General features: G+C 42.9%; 1 long non-coding RNA gene across 1 annotated transcript in view; it reads left to right on the forward strand.

Annotated features, from left to right (window-relative positions):
• The window catches only part of LOC132367947 (uncharacterized), a 35,935-nt gene that overhangs the window by 2,270 nt on the left and 18,128 nt on the right, over positions 1-15,537 (forward strand). The window contains exon 2 of the long non-coding RNA XR_009503882.1: positions 10,174-10,320. This is a non-coding gene — a long non-coding RNA (uncharacterized LOC132367947). The remainder of the gene's footprint in view (positions 1-10,173; positions 10,321-15,537) is intronic.

Here is a 15,537-nt window from a genome sequence, read left to right on the forward strand (position 1 = left end):
CTTGGCTATTGTAAACAGTGCTGCAATGAACGTTGGGGTGCATGTGTCATTTCAGACCATGTTTTTCTCTGGATATATGCCCAGGAGTGGGATTGCAGGATCATATGGTAGCTCTATTTTTAGTTTTTTAAGGAACCTCCATACTGTTCTCCATAGGGGCTATACCAATTTACACTCCCACAAATAGTGTGGGAGGGTTCCCTTCTCTCCACACCCTCTCCAGCATTTATTGTTTGTGGATTTTTTGATGATAGCCATTTTGACTGGTGTGAGGTGATAGCTCATTGTAGTTTTGATTTGTATTTCTCTAATAATTAGCAATGTTGAACATTTTTTCATGTGCCTCTTGGCCATCTATATGTCTTCTTTGGTGGAATGCCTATTTAGGTCTTCTGCCCATTTTTTGATTGGGTTGTTTGTTTTAATGATATTAAGCTGCATGAGCCGTTTGTAAATTTTGGAGACTAATCCCTTGTCGGTCACATCATTTGTAAATATTTTCTCCCAATCGGTGGGTTGTCTTTTCATTTTGTTTATGGTTTCCTTTGCTGTGCAAAAGCTTTTGAGTTTAATTAGGTCCCATTTGTTTATTTTTGTTTTTATTTCCATTACTCTGGGAGATGGATTGAAAAAAATATTGCTGTGATTTATGTCAGAGAGTTTTCGGCCTATGTTTTCCTCTAAGAGTTTTTTTTTTTTTTTTTAAATTAATTAATTAATTAATTTTTTATTTTATGGCTGTGTTGGGTCTTCGTTTCTGTGCGAGGGCTTTCTCTAGTTGTGGCAAGCGGGGGCCACTCTTCATCACGGTGCGCGGGCCTCTCACTATCACGGCCTCTCTTGTTGCGGAGCACAGGCTCCAGATGTGCAGGCTCAGTAATCCTCTAAGAGTTTTATAGTGTCCGGTCTCACATTTAGGTCTTTAATCCATTTTGAGCTTATTTTTGTGTATGGTGTTAAAGAGTATTCTAATTTCATTTTTTTACATGTAACTGTCCAGTTTTCCCAGCACCATTTGTTGAAGAGACTGTCTTTCCACCATTGTATAGTCTGGCCTCCTTTGTTGTAGATTAATTGACCATACGGGTGTGGGTTTATTTCTGGGCTTTCTATCCTGTTCCATTGATCTATATGTCTGTTTTTGTGCCAGTACCATACTGTTTTGATTACTGTAGCTTTGTAGTATAGTCTGAAGTCAAGGAGCTTGATTCCTCCAGCTCCGTTTTTCTTTCTCAAGATTGCTTTGGCTATTCAGGATCTTTTGTGTCTCCATACAAATTTTAAGGTTTTTTGTTCTAGTTCTACGGAAAGTGCCATTGGTAATTTGATAGGGATTGCATTGAATCTGTAGATTGCCTTGGGTAGTATAGTCATTTTGACAGTATTGATTCTTCCAATCCAAGAACATGGTATATCTTTCCATCTGTTTATGTCACCTTCGATTTCTTTCATCAGCATCTTATATTTTTTGGAGTACAGGTCTTTTGTCTCCTTAGGTAGGTTTACTCCTAGGTATTTTATTCTTTCTGATGTGATGGTAAATGGAGTTGTTTCTTGAATTTCTCTTTCTGATGTTTCGTTGTTACTGTATGGAAATGCAACAGATTTCTGTGTATTAATTTTGTAACCTGCAACTTTACCAAATTCACTGATGACCTCTAGAAGTTTTCTGGTAGCATCTTTAGGATTTTCTATGTATAGTATCATGTCATCTACAAACAGCTTAACAGCGGCAGTTTAACTTCTTTTCCAATTTGGATTCCTTTTATTTCTTTTTCTTCTCTGATTGCCATAGCTAGGACTTCCAAAACTGTGAATAAAAGTGGCAAGAGTGAACATCCTTGTCTTGTTCCTGATCTAAGACGAAATGCTTTCAGTTTTTCACCATTGAGAATGATGTTTGCTGTGTGTTTGTCTTTTATGGGCTTAATTATGTTGAGGTAGTTTCCCTCTATGCCCACTTTCTGGAGAGTTTTTACCATAAGTGAGTGTTGAATTTTGGCAAAAACTTTTTCTGCATCTATTGAGATGATCATATGGTTTTTATTGTTCAATTTGTTGATGTGGTGTATCATACTGATTGACTTGTGGATATTGAAAAATCCTTGCATCCCTGGGATAAATCCCACTTGATCATGGTGTATGATCCTTTTAACGTATTGTTGGATTCAGTTTGCTAATATTTTGTTGAGGATTTTGCGTCTATGTTCATCAGTGATACTGACACTAGTGTGTGAATGTTCATCAGTGATATTGGCCTGTAATTTCTTGTTAGTACAAGAAAAAAAAACTGTAAAAAAACACAAACACGTGGAGGCTAAACAATATGTTACTAAACCACCAATAGATCACTGAAAAAATCAAAGAGGAAATAAAACAAAATACCTAGAGACAAATGAAAATGAAAACACAATGATCCAAAACCTATGGGACACAGCAAAAGCAGTTTTAAGTTTTATAGCAATATGATCTTACCTCAGGAAACAAGAAAAATCTCAAATAAATAACCTAACCTTACACCTAAAGCAACTAGAGAAAGAAGAACAAACAAAATGTAAATCTAGTAGAAGGAAAGAATTCATAAACATCAGAGCAGAAATAAATGAAATAGACACAAAGAAAACAATAGAAAAGATCAATGAAACTAAAATCTGGTTCTTCGAAATGATAAGCAAAATCGATGAACCTTTAGCCAGATTCACCAAGAAAAAAAGGGAGCAGGCTCAAATCAATAAAATGAGAAATGAAAAAGAAGTTATAACTGACATCACAGAAATACAAAAGATCAGAAGAGACTATTACAAGCAACTATATGCCAATAAAATGGACAACCTAGAAGAAATGGACAAATTCTTAGAAAGGTACAATCGTTCAAGTCTGAACCAGGAAGAAATAGAAAATATGAACAGACCAAACACAAGTAATGAAATTGAAACTGTGATTTAAAAACTTTCAACAAACAAAAGTCCTGGACCAGATGGCTTCACAGGTGAATTCTATCAAACATTTAGAGAGGAGTTAATACCTATCCTTCTCAAACTGTTCCAAAAAATTGCAGAGGAAGGAACATCCCCAGACTCATTCTATGAGGCCACCATCACTCTGATACCTAAACCAGACAAAGATACCTCAAATACCTTCTTGTTCCATCTCCTTTAATATGACTTTTTAGGTGTTGGCTGGAAGACAGGCCGGGAAAGGGAAGTCAGAGGGAGCTGCAACCTCCACCATTAGCCTGACAGTTTCGAAGTGGCCTCTTGATGTGGGAGCTCTGTAGTGTTGAGTGATTTAGCCCAGGGAGAGGAGTGAAACTGGACTTAAAACACTGCATCCTTATCATTCCAGAGTCAGCCTGACCCTAATAAGTGTCAAGCTTATCTGAGTAGCTGCTCATCTATAACTCTGAGGGTTCGTCCACAGCACACTTTGTCAAGTTGAAAAGAGCTAAGAGGTCATCGTGCTCAAATGTGCGATAAGAAAAGGAGGCCCGGAGCATTGCCTGCTTTGCCCACACACTATGAATCATAGTTAGCTGAGGCTAAAATCCAGATCTTCTCATTCTGTAATGTTTCACATGGAGGAAGCAACTTGTCGAGATTTCTGTAAGACCCACAAACACCAGAGGAGTTTATAGGTTAAAAAAATCCTTCACATAGATCGAGCTTTTTCTACTTAGAAAAGACAAAAAAGGTGACTGAGAAGGGCAAGTAGACACATGCCAGGCTCCCCACTCCGTCTGTGCTTCTGTGCACGATCTACAAACCCTGTCTCTCTCTTCTGCTTCCCTCTGGTTTCCATTTGGCTCAGTGATGTCATCCGAGGGAGTTATGGTGTGTGGGGACCAAAAGATCCCCTTAGTGATATGTCAAGCAAGTCTTTCAGACATTGTCTCAGACAGCGGCCTCTGTAGGGGAAGTTCAAAGGCTTTCTAAATGCTTTGGAACACCTGCCCAGGCCAGGCTTGGATTCGGCTTGCAGATGAATGGGATATGGGGAGAGTACTCTTCTGAGAGTATAGATACATGACTCATTCCTTAAGGCAGATGATAGACGATTTCCTCCATGGAAATACTTTATAAGGAAATTACAGTGAAGACTTGATAATCCCCATAGACAGGAGGGGGCGGGGGCCAGGATGAATCAGTGAGACAGCTGCATTGTAGGAGACCAGCTGAGGGGTGCTAACTTTGAAGTATATTCTGCCAGTAGTTCTTCTAAGCTAGTATAGTATTGCCAACGTGGGATCTTCTGGGAGAAGATCCCAGAAGATTAAATTTCTGTTTAATGAGCAGAAATTAGTAGCACATGGTTGTTTTCCAAAGAAGTAGAAGTGCTTTGGCTCTTTAGCAAGTTGCAGTCTTGTTTGCACACTTAGTCAATAGGTGATTTATATAAAATTGCTGGTATTTGACTACATTTGATCTACAAAAATGGCACTTACATATTAGTTCAACTAATGAGCTTAGGCCTTACTAAGATCCCAGCACCATGGTGGGGTATGGAAAGAGCAAAGCCACCCACTTCTAGGGGTGCAGGCTTGCACAGTGAGGATAACTGCCGTGGCCAGAGAGGAACGAGGCATGTAACTGGTTCCCAGATGTTCTGGGCCCACGTAAGACCCCTGGACTCTTGAATAAGCCAGTTTGTAAGAGAAACAATTTCCAACACAGCTGAGATTACATTTTACCAGTTATTTGGGTTTTATTTTATTTTATTTTACCAGTTCCTTTGGTGGGGACTTAGCGCAGCATGGCATGGTTGAGAGAAATGAAGAGAAAGAAATGAAATGTTTCTTATCCTCCAGTATTGTAGAGTATTGTACCTGCTACTGCGTTATATACATAAAGCTATCAGCTTATGTCCCCAGACACCAAAAATGCTATTTTCTTCTTTCTTCCCCTGGAGAACAATCACAGATGAAGTAATAGCTATTCCTGTTTTCAGGGAAGTTGCATGGTGATTAGAGAGATGAGATCTACAGGTATGCCAGCCTTTCCAATGCCGAAGCATTCTGCTTTGGAGGAGACTTCCCTCTGGCTAGGAAGTATTTGTGGCTTAATTAACTATTTCCTTTGAGCATCAGATGTTCCCTTCTCCAAAGGTGCTGAGACTGGAGGATGAAGAGTTTATCTCCAAGATTTCTGAGCTCCTTTTTTGCTGTCTAACCCGAACAATCCAATAGGAACATCTGGTTTCCTTTGGGGAAATGAGAAGAATGCCCAATGTCAAAATCATTCTCTCCATCTTGAATGACCCAACAGGATTTAACCAGAGCCTTGAACAGTGGCTGGCACTCTATAGATATTTGTTTTATGAATGCTTGAATTTAATCATCTTTGAAGTGCAGAGTTAGATATGGAAAATCTGGCTCACAATTTTTCTTTGTAAAAGAGGCCAATTTAATATAATACAGAGTTATTGATTGTCTATGCTTGTCTGAAACAATAGAAATAACACCCCAATCTTTTGTTCCTGATTGTTGGATGTTGTGTGAGCAGAGCTGGCAGCAGTTAGAGTTGCTGAGGCTTAGAATTGGTGACTTGGAAGAAAATAGAGTGGTAACTTTGTCTGAGTTCTAATTTGGTCGATGGATGCCCTCTAAGGTATCAATGCCTTTACTTTGCAAATTTTATTGATTAGACTTGGAACCATGGCACAGGGATTAAAAGGTGATCCATTCAGCTCTGAAGGAGTTTATAGACTCATGGGGAAGACAGGCACAGAAACGGGTAATTGCAAAACAGTGTGATGTGTGCTGTGGTGAAAGGCCCCATAAGAGATGATGATAGGGACACAGAGGAAGAGAGAATCTAATTGTTCCATTGCTTGAATACTTCCAGTGTCAGGAAACTCATTATCTTAGAAGAAAATTCAGGGAGAAAGAATGCATTAACATTTACTATTCACTCAACATTTTAAAAATGACTATCTACTAGGTACCAAGTACTATGTCAGGTGCTAGAGAGGCAATGAATAAAAGAGAGACAGTCCCCGCTCTTATAGAACTTTCAAAATCCTGGGTGAGAGATCCATTAAACATGTAAATATACAAATAAGCATATAATTACAAAAGTGATGGGTGTGATGAAAGAAAAGCCACGTGGCTGTAGGACACTGTATGTTTGTTTTTTTTTAAAATAAATTTATTTATTTATTTACTTATTTTTGGCTGCGTTGGGTCTTCGTTGCTGCGCGCGGGCTCTCTCTAGTTGCGGCGAGCGGGGGGTTACTCTTTGTTGCGGTTGTTACGGAGCTCGGGTTCTAGGTGTGCGGGCTCAGTAGTTGTGGCGCACGGGCTTAGTTGCTCCGCGGCATGTGGGATCTTCCCGGACCAGGGCTCGAACCCGTGTCCCCTGCCTTGGCAGGCAGATTCTTAACCACTGTGCCACCAGGGAAGCCCAGGACACTGTACGTTGGTTCCCACTACCTGGTCTCAGTTCAGTTCTGAGAGGTCAGTATTTTAATCTCCATCCTACTGAGGAGTTAGCTAGGCTCCCAGTTGTAAAGTGTTCTGCCCAAAGTCACATAGCTGGTAAGTGTCAGAGTGGGGGTTAGAACCCAGGACCGTCCAATGCCAAGTACATGCTTTCAGCTCCAAGTCCTCACTGAGGAGCCTCACGGTATATGGGCCACCCCATTCAGGGACACAGGCATTAAACCATGTTCTTTCTCTTTAGCATTCTGGTTATACACCTTTAACGTGTGCCACCAATTAAAGGGTTAATTATGTACTATCTCATGTTGATTTATAAATGTGGTTTAGTTAGTCTTGTTTAAGTAAGAGCATGGAGGTCTGATTCTTTCACTCAAATCCACCCACCGTTTGTCTAGGCTGATGTTGAAGGTAGACGTTCTCATTAGATACTCATTGGTTTAAATCACCGGCTTTGGAATTTTTATAACGTTGCATACAGACTCCACAATAATGGGCTAAGACAATGCAATGGCTCTGAGTTTGGACCTTAAATCACGCAGACCTGGGTTCAGATCCCAGCTCAGTTGCTCAGTTGCTCCTGAGCTGTAGGCTCCTGGGCAAGACTGTTCACCTCCCGGGGCCTCAATGTCTTCATTTGTAAAATGGAGATAAGAACACCTACACTCAGGTCTGTCATTCAGAGTCAGTGAGATACAGTGCTTAGAAGAGCTAAGCTTATAGAACTGCTAAATAGTTGGTAATTATTATTACTTCTATCAATACATTTGCCTCTTTATTGAACAAATATCATCTGAACGATCAAACAAAGCTAACGCCAGCTTTTTACTTCACTTCTAAAACTAGATAAGGAGTTGGAGAGTTACTGTATTTTATGTTTCCCCTGAATTCTTACCCCTGCCTTTAATAAGAAGAGGCCTGATTTGTTTCATTCTTTGGTCTGTGCCAGTGGTTTTTCAACAGAGGGTGATTTAGCCCCCCGCGGGGCATTTGTAAATGACTGGAGACGTTTTGGCTACCACAACTTGGGGGGAAGTGCTACTGGAAATTAGTGGGTAGAGGCCAGGGATGCTGTTGAATATCTTACAATGTACAGACAGCGCTGCCGCCCCCACAGCAAAGAATTATCCCACACAAATATGTCAACAGTGGCGAGACTGAGAAACCCTGATTTATGCCCTCCATGCCCCGCCCCTCCCCCCCACACCCCCCACCATGTGACCGCTCACACACACCCACACCTCCTGCCTGGGAGCTCCAGCATGATGTCATGCTGGGGAGACCCACACGGGCCTGTGGTGAGACACAGTACAGGTGGGGGCATCTCACCATTTCCGCGCAGACCACGCACCTCGCTGGCGCTGCCGCCTCATATCCTGCTCTGGTCCCTCCTGGGACCAGAGGGAAACCTCACAGCGGATGGAGTTTCACTTAGTCACAGTCTCTGTGGCTAGATCCGATTACATCAGCAGCAGCTCTGGCTCGGAGACCCACAGTTGCCTGGTGCTCTGTGGGCTGGCCTTTCACCTTCCAAGACCCAAACTTATTGCAAGACAGGCGAGGAGAGAGGAGTTCATTTGCAATTCTGTCTGTTAAAAGGAAGAAAGCTGAGCAATAGAAAAAGCCAAAAGATATCGGTATCCTCTTTTGAGGGACTGGATATTTCTGTCTGTGTATTTTTTTGTGTTTGTCATGACAGGTGGTAAGTACTCAGTAACTTTTTTAAAAGAAGTATATAAATGATAGAAATCTTGAAGGTTTTGTATTTCATATGAAAGAGTAAGAATGGGTACTAAAAATTGAGCGTTTATAATATTCCACGAATTGTGTTATGTGTTTAACAAGTATCATCTCCTGTCATTCTAAGACAGTGATGTGTGTGTGGATTAGCATCCCCACCTGAGAGCTGATATAATAGAGGGTGAGCAAAGCTGGTTCATCCAAAGGGCAAGAGCTACTAAGGGGCAAAGCCCAGATTCCAACCTCACTTCCTTCGAGACCTGGGTCTTAACCATTTAGCTAGATGCCTCTCACTAGTGAGAAGAGAGCTAATCTTTGGCGGAGAGCACAGCTAACCCAAGACCTCCCTGCCACGGTGGAGTGGTGGAAGGATCTAGGACCCCTCTTGGCATTGCTCTTTAGCAAACAGGCAAAGTTAGTTCCTAGGGCCTCCCATCTCTCACCTGGGCCTGCACTTGTCCCCAGGCTGTGTTGCTCTCACCTTCTGTCTCAAGCTCTGGATGTTACCTGCCATCACTGGGGCCCATCCTCTCAGAATCCTTGCTTGTGTGGGTATCCGATTCATAGTGTCGTGGGCTCAAGGGTGACATGTGTACAGTTAGAGAGTATATTGATTGGGGTAAGAACACTTGCTGTCACAGAAAAAGTGTTTTCAGTGGCTTAACAAGATGGAAGTTTATATCTTGCTCATATAAAGCCCTACAGGGGGTTGGCTTTCTTTGAAGCAGCATTACTAGAATCTTCCTATCTTATGGGTCTACCCGCTTGGCTTCCACAGAGACTGTGCTTTCCTGCAGTAAGCCAGCAGAAGCAGAAAGAGCAAGGAGATTTCACAGGTGGGATTATGGACCAGACACAGTAGTGACATTCCGTTGGTCAGAATCCAATCACACGGCCAAATTTAACCACAAAGAAAGCTGGGAAATATAGTTTATCTGGTTATCTTAGGTTTTCATGGTTTTTTTTTTTTGTTGTTGTTGTTGTTTTGTTTTGTTTTTTTTGGCCATGCTACGTGGCATGCAGGATTTTAGTTCCCTGACCAGGGATCGAACCCATGCCCCCTGCAGTGGAAGTGCAGAGCCCTGACCACTGGACTGCCAGGGTAGTTGTCTTAGGAAAGTGAGGAAATGAGTTTCATTTGATCAGGCATTTGGGGGATGGTCAGGGATTTGGGGTAATCCCAAATTTAGGTAACAGATTTGGCTGTGCACCTCAGATCTCACTTTTCAATGGATGACTAATTCTTTTTACATATAATCTTCCGTCCTGGTGACAGTGATGGGCTAGGGACAAGGTGGTGGGAAAAACTCCCCTGGGGGCTGGTGTAAGGGAGCAAAACGTGCCATTCTGAAATGTGTCTTTGACATGTGGATTATTTCGAGCTGAAAAAAATCAAGGCCCAGAGGACTCAGGGGGAAACTCTGACCTTCCCCCTAACTGCCTAAAAGAATTTACATAGAAGGCCTGTTCCCAGAATAGGGCTATCACCAGAGATATCTGCGAAGAACACAGGCTAACCGTGGTGGAGGCCTAGAAATCAGGGTCCGCTCCGTGTCCCATTGTCTCTGCATGGCTCAGCAAACATTCATTTACCAGGCATTTGTTTTTCCATCGCTGTGAACTGCCTTCCTCCCCTTTGCTGTCCCAAACCACTACCCCCAACGTCATCTTTTGTATTTAGCTGAAGATGGTATTTAAGGTGAGGGTGTCAGCTATTTTGGCGAGTTGCTCAGTTTTCTTGGGTCTCTCCCATGTATACATGTTAAACTTTTGTTTGTTTTTCTCCTGTTAATCTGTCTTATGTCAATTTCATTCTTAGACCAGCCAGAAGAACCTAGAAGGGTAGAGGAAATTTTCTTCCTTCCTGACACTGGACTAGGTCAACGAATTTGGGTGAAAATAGAACTCTTTGGGAAGAAGGATCCATGGGGCCCTTTTATCTCTGTTCCATGTGAATCTGCCCATATTGTAATTGCTTCGTTGATTTGTTTATTCCACAGACATCCATTTGAGTGTACGAGGTACAGTGTGTGCAGCTGGGACCTAAACTTCCAGTCTCTGCTCTTGAGGAGCTTACAGACAAGTGTGAAAAAAGAAGAGGAGAAACAGGACTGTTACCATCCAGTGACATGAAGCCTATGACTGAGGTAGGTGCCTGCGGGATGAGGGTCATCTCACCTAGGCTGGAGGGAGGATTAGCTGATTTATCTCTACGCTGAATTTTGAAACGTCCTCAGTGCAAAGCAGCTGGGGCAGAATGTTCTGGTAGAAGACACAGCGTGTGCAAAGGCCAGGAGGCATGAAAGAGCATTCAGTTGCGGCGAGTAGCTCAGGAGGGATGGGCACGGGATCTGCGAGGGGGAGATAGGGCTGACTGGATCACAGGGAGTACTGTGTGCTCGCCTATGGAGTGTGCATTTATTCAGATTTTCTGACCTTCCAAAAACGACCGTGTCCGCCTGGGAATAGGGAGTTTCACGGCACATCACGGAACGGCCCGTGCCTGGCCTGGATGAGAACATGCTGCTTATCCACGGTGATTTGAGCACCTGCCAGCACCCCCGTGTGTGTGTCACTAGGCTAGGGACCCCCTAATCACGTGCCCTCCTGGCTGCAGTCCACATACAGTCTCTGCTACCCAGTCTGCTACCCTCATAGCAACGATGTGAGCCAGAGAGAGCACTGATCTCTACCCACGTGCGGAGGACTCTCTGTTTTCCCACGGGCTCTCCGATAAATGATGTCCTTCCTCCCTCCATCCCCGGAGAACCGACAGCTGTTCCCACTTTTAAGAGAAGGCGATTGAATCACTGTAGAGTACCTTCCCCTACAGAGACTTAACACCGTCTAGCCATCAGCATTCACGGGAGAGACAGATTATGACGATGCTCTGGGAACTAGAATCAGTTTCTCGCTTGTAATCTATTTTTGGATAGGAAGCAGAGCCACATGGAAAAGATTTGATAATGTTAATAAATGACACAATAGTAACTAGCTGAGCCAGGAAATGTTTCTTTCCACACTCAAGTGATGGGCTTCAGTTACACAGACTTCTGGGAAAACGGCTCTCTCATCTTATCTAAAATGCCATTTCATCTTCTTATGCTCAAGCCAAATGCCACCTGCTCTGTAAACTATTCCTCAAAATTCGGCTCAGAATCTCTCTGTTTTACTTGTATCTCTATTCCGTGATGACCCACCTTGCCTGGATCTTAAGTAATTGCTTCCAGATGTGTCTCTCTCATGAGATTACAAAATAAGGTAACATTTATTACGAGCCCACATGTGTCAGGCACTGGGATAATTGTTTTACACATTCTGTTTCATGGAATACTTCTCAAATTGACTGTGGGTAGATGTTACCAGATCCATATTAAAAATGAGTAAATGGAAGTTCCTAGATGTTAAGCTCCTCAAAGGCTTAAAAATGTATGTCTTCGTCTAGCTCTGCGGGCACCACAGCCTGGGTATAACAGGCCCTCAAAATGGTGGGAACAAAATATGTTTTACTGAAACCCTTGGAATTCTTTTTCCTACCCAAGTATTACAAGGTCCATCCAGGCTCATTTTATATTTAGAGAAAGGTACAAGGAAAGCTCAACAGTGGTGTAACCAAGGAGTCAGAGCATTCAATACCTTGGGCTTCTGCCAGGGCATTTCCCATAGGACATGTATTGTTCTGTGTTTCATCATGATAGAAAGAATGTTCAGTGACGTCATGATAGATTTTAGAATCAGATTTGCAAAACTTCTCCCAACAGCTCTGTGTCAAAACGTGGGTGGGGCTTGGACATCTGAACTATCTTACGCTCTGCCCCTGATCATCTCCTTTCTCGACCTTTAGCAAGCTCAATGTGTCTTTCCCTCAATGAAACAGCTCATGAAACAAAACCTGTCCCTGATTTTGGAAAATCCTCAAACATCTGCTTCTAAGTGTGTGTGTGTGTGTGTGTGTGTGTGTGTGTGTGTGTGTTAGGGAAAAGGAGGGGAGAGTGAGGACATGATTTCCACGCGGTAGTCTGGGGCCCACTTCATGGGAAAACTTCCCCCCCAAAAAGAAATGTTACAAGAGCTCTTCTTTTTCAGAGCTTGGAGTAGATTCCTTTCTGTTTTTGGAAAAGTGGATGTGAAAAATCCATCATGTTCTCATCCATGGTCAGAAGGCCTATTCAGACCTTTAAAACTGCAGAGGGGGAGTTTTTCAGCCCCTGTTTTCAATTAGTTGGATGAGGGGTTCCCCTGCGAAGGGAACGTGGTCCCATAGAGGTGATGAAGCCATCTTTACCATCCCTGCGAGAGGGAAGCTGGGGTGGCCCTAATGAGTTAATAAATGTCTAACAATGCAAACATATAGCATCTACTGTGAGAACATGTAGCATCCATTATGAGGTGAACTTGACGATGAAGATATTTATCCATTTACTTAATGCATATTTGCTGATCACTTGCTGTGTGTTTAGCATTGTTCTAGGCAGGGAAGAATTCAGATGAATGAGGGGGCTTGGCCTTAAGAGGCATATAGCCCAGAAGAGGAGATAAATAAGTAACAGTTGGAATCCCATGTACAGGGGCCATGAGAGGACAAGTAGAGGATCCAGATGCAAGCGGGGGAAACCTTGCTAGAGAGAGTTACATCTGAACAGAATCTTGAATATGATTTAGAGTTACGGAGGAGAGGGGAAGAAGAGAGGGAGGCAGAGACAGGCAGAGGGATCTGCCCTACCAGGTGTGGAGCTGAGAAACAGCATACGTGTTCTAGGAATCTTTGAGGAGTGAAGGTGGGGGAGAGAGGGAGTGCTGGGGGGAGGGCTGGTGAGAGAGGCCAGTTGGCAGGTTCTCATGCAGGGCCCTTGAGAGCCATGTGAAGGATTTTGAACTCTTCTCCTCTAGGTGGATGATGAGAGACCATTCCAGAGTGTCCACAAGACAGGGACAAGGGTAGAGTCAGGCTTTACAAATATCATCCTGGCTGCAGCATGAAGCAGGCAAATCAGAGTCAGGGAGACCAGTGAAGTGCCGTCATAATCATGTAAGCAGGAGGTGATGGTTGTGTGGACCAGGGTGGGAGCTGTGGGGATGGAGGGAACTGGGAGGATTTTATTGATGTTAAAGCCAAGCTTGCCAGGGCTTGGTGATTGAGCAGATGTGGGGCATGAAGTAGAGAGAAGCAGCGTCCTGGATTGGGGGCCCCATGGGTGGTGATGCCATCCACTGAAATGGGATCAGGGAAGGAGTGAGGATGGCCTCTGGGTGGACCTGGTAGTTCCAGGTCAGGAATAGAGGCAGTGGGTGGCACAAGGGCTGCTTGGTGAGCTTGGCCTCAGCAGGACACAGTGCCCACGCTCCATTCCTCTCCAGACGAGGCCTGTGTGCACGTGTACGTAGGACCCCTTCACTTGACGTGGAGCCAAGGATAGGCCAGATGTATCCCTAGAGACACCCACTCTCCCCACTGGTTTGCTGTGTTTTCCTTCTCACAGTGCAGAACAGTCATCCTGATAGTCTCAGAGAGACAGTACAGTGGTTAAGGGCATGTAAGCCAGATTGCTTGGGCCTGTGAATAGCTATGTGACCTCGGGCAAGTTACTTAACCCATCTGTAACCCCGTGTCCACATTTGTAATGTGGGGATCATAGTTCCTACTTGGCAGATTTGTAGTAGAGAAAAAAATGTGTAGAACCACATGTAAAGGAGTAGGTACCTGATAAATATCGATAAAACAAAGGAATCGTTCTGACCTTATTCTTGGCTCATTTCCGCTTCTTCTCAGTATAAAACATGGATTTTTATTTTATTTTATACTGGATGCACTGTATTTCATGGATTCAGAGCTCTGCTTTCTTTGAGAAAGGGAAAGGAGTTGAGGGATCAACTAAGGGTTTTTTTGGAGAATCTGTTTGTATGCAGTGCCGGGCTAGGTGTTTTTCACATGTTCTAACCCAGGGCCACCCAGAATTATATATCACCCACCAATTCTGAGCTAGTCATGCTCCTTCCCCTTGTTCAAAAGTTCAAGTTCAAACTCCAAATGCCTCAGCAGGGCTTTCAACGCCCGCCATGACCTATCCTCAACTTGTTTCTTGCACTTCACCTCCTACTCCTGCCCCCTGGATGCTGATTCTACCCTCTACTTTAGCCACGATGTACTTTCCACTCTTCAAATGACATGACCGTATATGCTTCTGTGTCAAAGTGTGTGCTGTGCCTTCAGCTGGGACTGCCCTTACTTCTTACTTTTTAATTAAGACCCTGCTCAGATATCACCTCCTCTTGTTGAATTGATCACCCCATCTTCTCTGATCCCTAGCATTTTGACAATTCTTCCAATACAATGCGTACTACAGAGTTTCTTAATAGTTTGTTCATGAGTTTGTCTTCCGCTTAGTAAACTGTAAACTCTTCAAGGGAAGAACCTATGTCTTCTTGGCCTTGAAGCCCCAGATCCTAACCTAGAACTTGGTACAGAGTGGGTGTCGGGGTTAGGCTTACTGAACGTGAGTCAATGGATAAATAAACCCCGCTTAAAAACGGAAGCAACGATAGGTAGACAGGATGCTTTTTTCCCCTCCTCCCACTATCTTACCTTGCCTTCACCCCAACTCAGCAATCTGCCCAGGAAGAAGAGCATCTGAAACTGACCTCAGAAGGAAAGGACATCCTAAGATATGATACAAATATTTACTGCTTTACCTGTGTTCCCCAGATGAGGTGTTGATTCCAAGATACCAACATTATTTACTGTAACTAAAGAGATTTTTTTTAACCTCTCAACAAAGACCCAGGACTTAAAAATCTTTCATTTTCCTAATGCAAGTGAGGGCACCCAGTTAACAAAGGGTAGCATGGGTCCATGGGTGGAAACAGTGGACTGGGATGGAAAAATAGGCTCAGATCTAGTCCAATCTCAGCCCTGCTTGACAGGTAACATTTATACTTAGAAAACGTGTCATCCTCACCTTCTTTACACAGACTAGTTCATTAGCAAGTCATTTTGATGATTTGACCTGCCCTATTATAATTATTGAAGAGAATTCACTGTGGTAAAATACAGTAGTCTTTAAGAGTTTGCTTTTGTACCCTCTAAGATAATCTTGGAAAACTATGTACCTTTTAAAGTCGACAAATGTTTTTATTGTACATTTAAATAGTTGCAAACGATATAACTTCAAGTATATTAAAAATACAGTCATTTAAAAATAAAACTGTCGTATCACTGTTTTAAATAGATTTAATGAAATCTAAATTGCATGGTGATTTGATACTATCATCTACCCATTAAAAATATATGAATAAGATCTTCCTTAACAATTGAAAATTTATGTAGTTCCTTTTTCTCCTTAAATGTGTATTTCCATTACGTTTCC

The sequence above is a fragment of the Balaenoptera ricei genome, chromosome 6 (assembly GCF_028023285.1).
Source record: "Balaenoptera ricei isolate mBalRic1 chromosome 6, mBalRic1.hap2, whole genome shotgun sequence".
Lineage (NCBI taxonomy): Eukaryota > Metazoa > Chordata > Mammalia > Artiodactyla > Balaenopteridae > Balaenoptera > Balaenoptera ricei.